The sequence below is a fragment of the Octopus sinensis genome, linkage group LG10 (assembly GCF_006345805.1).
Source record: "Octopus sinensis linkage group LG10, ASM634580v1, whole genome shotgun sequence".
NCBI classification, from domain to species: Eukaryota; Metazoa; Mollusca; class Cephalopoda; order Octopoda; family Octopodidae; genus Octopus; species Octopus sinensis.
The window spans coordinates 45,213,298-45,218,297 of record NC_043006.1 but is presented as its reverse complement, the minus strand read 5'-3'; the positions used below and the strand labels follow the sequence as shown (position 1 = coordinate 45,218,297).

The 5,000-nt window shown below is 34.3% G+C and overlaps 4 non-coding genes across 4 annotated transcripts; all 4 read left to right on the top strand.

The window, feature by feature from the left end:
• The first annotated feature begins 2,755 nt into the window (after positions 1 to 2,755).
• Positions 2,756 to 2,829, top strand: Trnai-aau. Its single transcript has one exon. It is a non-coding gene; the product is annotated as a tRNA-Ile (tRNA).
• Positions 2,830 to 3,437: 608 nt separating this feature from the next.
• On the top strand, positions 3,438 to 3,511 carry Trnai-aau. The gene has a single exon. It is a non-coding gene; the product is annotated as a tRNA-Ile (tRNA).
• A 258-nt stretch (positions 3,512 to 3,769) lies between these two features.
• Trnai-aau lies at positions 3,770 to 3,843 on the top strand. The gene has a single exon. It is a non-coding gene; the product is annotated as a tRNA-Ile (tRNA).
• A 639-nt stretch (positions 3,844 to 4,482) lies between these two features.
• Positions 4,483 to 4,556, top strand: Trnai-aau. Its single transcript has one exon. It is a non-coding gene; the product is annotated as a tRNA-Ile (tRNA).
• Positions 4,557 to 5,000: the final 444 nt, after the last annotated feature.

Sequence of the window (5,000 nt, the reverse complement as noted above, 5' to 3'; positions counted from 1 at the left end):
GACAGCCCGCGTAAAGCTAGGACTCGACCATCACAAGATGAGCCAAAATGTGGGTACCTAAAGGTAAAGAGTGAACATGCTTGCTACACATGGCTCAAACCTATACTATTATCGAGATAAACACAGAGTTCTAACAAACGGAACTTATTATCTTATTACGTTTTATGCTTTACGAAATCATGTTTGGTTAAAGTAATAATCACAATATATTACTCAGCGGTATTCACCCCCTAATCGTAAACGTTTACTTCATGATAAATGATACCATATGGGCCAAATACACAAATTATGGATAATTAGCACGATCCACTAATTAATTGAGTGAATCTCATCACTTATCTCATCTTTATATATTAAATTACTGATAAACGTGAATCCGATGAATGAAGATGGTAATAATAAACAAATAATAGATTGAAATAGCTGGACAGATGTTCAACTAATGAGTAAACTGGATTGCCTTTTATTGGGTTGTCAAATAAATTCGTTCGTTTTTTTTTCTGCTTGGTCACTCCATTGCCACATATTTGAAAAGAGTAAATTTTTGAAAATAGTAAATTTTGAAAAGAGTAAAAAGAACGGAAATTTTTCGGAAGGGAGTCAGTCGATTAGATCGACTCCAGTAAGCAAATGGTACTTAATTTATCGACCCTGAAAGGATAAAAGGCACAGTCGACCTCGGCGGAATTAGAAAGAATTATATTAAATGCCGTCTTATTTTAGATATTTATTGCGATAATCTCTGGTTACTTTTTCTTTGTTTTAGCTCGCTGTCATGAGGTCGTGGGCTCGATTCCTAAACTGGGCGGCCTTGAGAAAAACGCTTAATTAGACGTTTCTTCTGTCTATTCCGTTGAAGATGAGTACCGGTCTAGGGTTAGTGCAGCCTCGATATTCCGTTGGATTAAGGGTAGGAGGGCAGAGAAGGTGCATATGTTTGTTTGCAACTGCATTAGTAAAAGCATGGTACATGCTATCTGCCATACACACTTGCTCAAGCATGTCAGCTACGACTTGTTTAGATTTAATTGTCAAAATCACAGCAGCCATTCTATATTTATATAAAAGAAAATAATTTGCATCTTTTGTAAATAATCTTATCTCGGTACGTATTTCTAATCACATTCTTCAATCAATTCGACTTGGGTTTGTCACTCATACAATATATGAAAATGACGCAAAACAGGCCAATTAGATCTGAAAACTATACTTGAATCACAATAGGATGATCATTTTAGTTATTACATGGAAAAATGCGAGCACGAAAAGTAATATTCTTAAGATTATAAACCTGGAAAAGCATAGAACAAGTTACTACACCGGGAAAAGTATAGGACAAGCTTTTACTTCTATAAAGCAAAGAATAAGAAACTTTATACTTAATATATTGCAACAAAGAATGTCAGTTCTTCTAATTTATCACTCTTTACAGTTCTCATCTTTTAAATTTATTATACAAAACTGTTCAGCTAATTTGTAAGTTTGTCTAGTTAGTCACTTTTTTCTGTATTTAAGGTAGTAAATTAGCCAAATTCTACTTTAATTAGTGTTATTTGTAAACTATAATAAAACAAATTTTAATATTCAAATTTAAATTTTAGCCGCAATATTTTAAGTAAAAATTTTCTTATTCTTTACTTCACTAGAAGTAATAGCTTGTCCTATACTTTCCCAGGTGTAATAACTTGTCCTGTACTTTTCCAGGTTTATAATCTTAAGAATATTATTTTTCATGCTTGCATTTTTCTATGTTATTCATGATTTTTCCTGGCATTGCTGTTATAAGATAATAATGTGTCAATTAGTAATTTAAGATTTTAACTTATAAAATACTGAAAGATAATATTTCAATTTTTCCATGTAAGTGATGATAATATTTCAATTTTTTTCATGTTTAATTTAAATATATTTTGTGATTTAATTATTTGATATTACTCATTTACACCAAATTAATGGCAGGGTATTTTACCATCTTGTTGCTTGCACCATGGCTCACCAAAAATTACAAACAACAAGATCCCAAAACCACCACCAGGCTCGCCTTAAGTAACCTAGATTTTGAGTTGGTGATAATTGCATAGACTGCTGCTAATTTAGATCTATCAATAATTATTCAATACAACAGTAATCATAAAAGCATATCAGATACATACAAGTTAAAATTACCTACATACCATTAATATAAATTTGATGCTGGAGCACCGCCTTTAGTCGAGTAAATCGACCCCAGGACTTATTCTTTGTAAGCCTAGTACTTATTCTATCGGGCTCCTTTGCCGAACCGCTAAGTTACGGGGATGTATACACAGCAGCATTGACTAAGGAAGACAGGTATATCTGCAGCAGTGCTTTCGAGAGAGAGAGAGAGAGAGAGAGAGAGAGAGAGAGAGAGAGAGAGAGAGAGAGAGAGAAGAGAGAGAGAGAGAGAGAGAGAGAGAGAGAAGAGAGAGAGAGTGAGAGAGATAGAGAGAGAGAGAGATAGAGAGAGAGAGAGAGAGAGAGAGAGAGAGAGAGAGAGAGAGAGAGAGAGAGAGTGAGAGAGAGAGAGAAATCAGTTAACGAGAGATTTATAACAAAACGTATTTATTTTAACGTTCGAAAAATATATGGCAAATCATTTTTAAAAATCTACATTTAAAAATCCTTCATCCAGTAAAGCTGAAAAATGTCTTCCAGTGACAAAGCACCAGTCTTATCTGAACAAGTGCAAAACAGATGTCATATGTATAATATTTTTAGCATTCACTTATCATCTGGCCGGTTAGCTCAGTTGGTTAGAGCGTCGTGCTAATAACGCGAATGTCGTGGGTTCGAGCCCCATACTGGCCAACTAACCTTTTGTTTACTATTTGTGCACACTGACTTATATTCTAAATCTGTCTTTCGCCAATTCGAATTGGATAAAGAAAGTAAAAACTTCGGTTCAGTTTTGTTATTTATATATCTTGTCTTTTTATCATTTCTGCATCATGTGGGATTCTTTTAAATCAAATATCGTTGGGCTCGAACAGTAAGTTTTTTTCCCTCCCCAATAACTAAACTTATAAGCGAATGTCTCCCATGGTTTCAAAAATGCCACCGTAAAAGATAAAAGATGTTACATGAACGTTAAAACACAAATGTTATGAAAGAAAACGTTATAAGAAAATATATTGAAACAAGGAAGAAAGGTATATCTGCAGCAATGCTTTCAATGGTTTAGAGAGAGAGAGAGAGAGAGAGAGAGAAATCAGTTAACGAGAGATTTATAACAAAACATATTTATTTTAATGTTCGAAAAATGTATGGCAAATCATTTTTAAAAATCGACATTTAAAAATCCTTCATCCAGTAAAGCTGAAAAATGTCTTCCAGTTACAAAGCTCCAGTCTTATCTGAACAAATGCAAACAAAACAGATGTCATATGTATAATATTTTTACCGTACACTTATCATCTGGCCGGTTAGCTCAGTTGGTTAGAGCGTCGTGCTAATAACGCGAATGTCGTGGGTTCGAGCCCCATACTGGCCAACTAACCTTTTGTTTGCTATTTGTGCACACTGACTTATGTTCTAAATCTGTCTTTCGCCAATTCGAATTGGATAAGGAAACAAAAAACTTTGGTTCAGTTTTGTTATTTATATATTTTATCTTTTTATGGTTCATTTCTTTTCGTCATTGAACTACGGCCATTAACGTCTTCCAGTTACAAGGCACCAGTCTTATCTGAACAAATGCAAACAAAACAGATGTCATATGTATAAGATTTTTACCTTTCGCTTATCATCTGGCCGGTTAGCTCAGTTGGTTAGAGCGTCGTGCTAATAACGCGAATGTCGTGGGTTCGAGCCCCATACTGGCCAACTAACCTTTTGTTTGCAATTTGTGCACACTGACTTATATTCTAAATCTGTCTTTCGCCAATTCGAATTGGATAAAGAAAGTAAAAACTTCGGTTCAGTTTTGTTATTTATATATCTTGTCTTTTTATCATTTCTGCATCATGTGGGATTCTTTTAAATCAAATATCGTTGGGCTCGAACAGTAAGTTTTTTTCCCTCCCCAATAACTAAACTTATAAGCGAATGTCTCCCATGGTTTCAAAAATGCCACCGTAAAAGATAAAAGATGTTACATGAACGTTAAAACCACAAATGTTATGAAAGAAAACGTTATAAAAAATATATTGAAACAAGGAAGAAAGGTATATCTGCAGCAATGCTTTCAATGGTTTAGAGAGAGATAGAAGAGAGAGAGAGAGAGAGAGAGAGAGAGATAGAGAGAGAGAAGAGAGAGATCAGTTAACGAGAGATTTATAACAAAACATATTTATTTTAATGTTCGAAAATGTATGGCAAATCATTTTTAAAAATCGACATTTAAAAATCCTTCATCCAGTACGCTGAAAAATGTCTTCCAGTTACAAAGCTCCAGTCTTATCTGAACAATGCAAACAAAACGATGTCATATGTATAATATTTTTAACCGTACACTTATCATCTGGCCGGTTAGCTCAGTTGGTTAGAGCGTCGTGCTAATAACGCGAATGTCGTGGGTTCGAGCCCCATACTGGCCAAATAACCTTTTGTTTGCTATTTGTGCACACTGACTTATGTTCTAAATCTGTCTTTCGCCAATTCGAATTGGATAAAGAAAGTAAAAACTTCGGTTCAGTTTTGTTACTTATATATCTTGTCTTTTTATCATTTCTGCATCATGTGGGATTCTTTTAAATCAAATATCGTTGGGCTCGAACAGTAAGTTTTTTTCCCTCCCCAATAACTAAACTTATAAGCGAATGTCTCCCATGGTTTCAAAAATGCCACCGTAAAAGATAAAAGATGTTACATGAACGTTAAAACACAAATGTTATGAAAGAAAACGTTATAAGAAAATATATAGAAACAAGGAAGAAAGGTATATCTGCAGCAATGCTTTCAATGGTTTAGAGAGAGAGAGAGAGAGAGAGAGAGAGAGAGAGAGAGAGAGAGAGAGAGAGAGAGAGAGAGAGAGAGAGAGA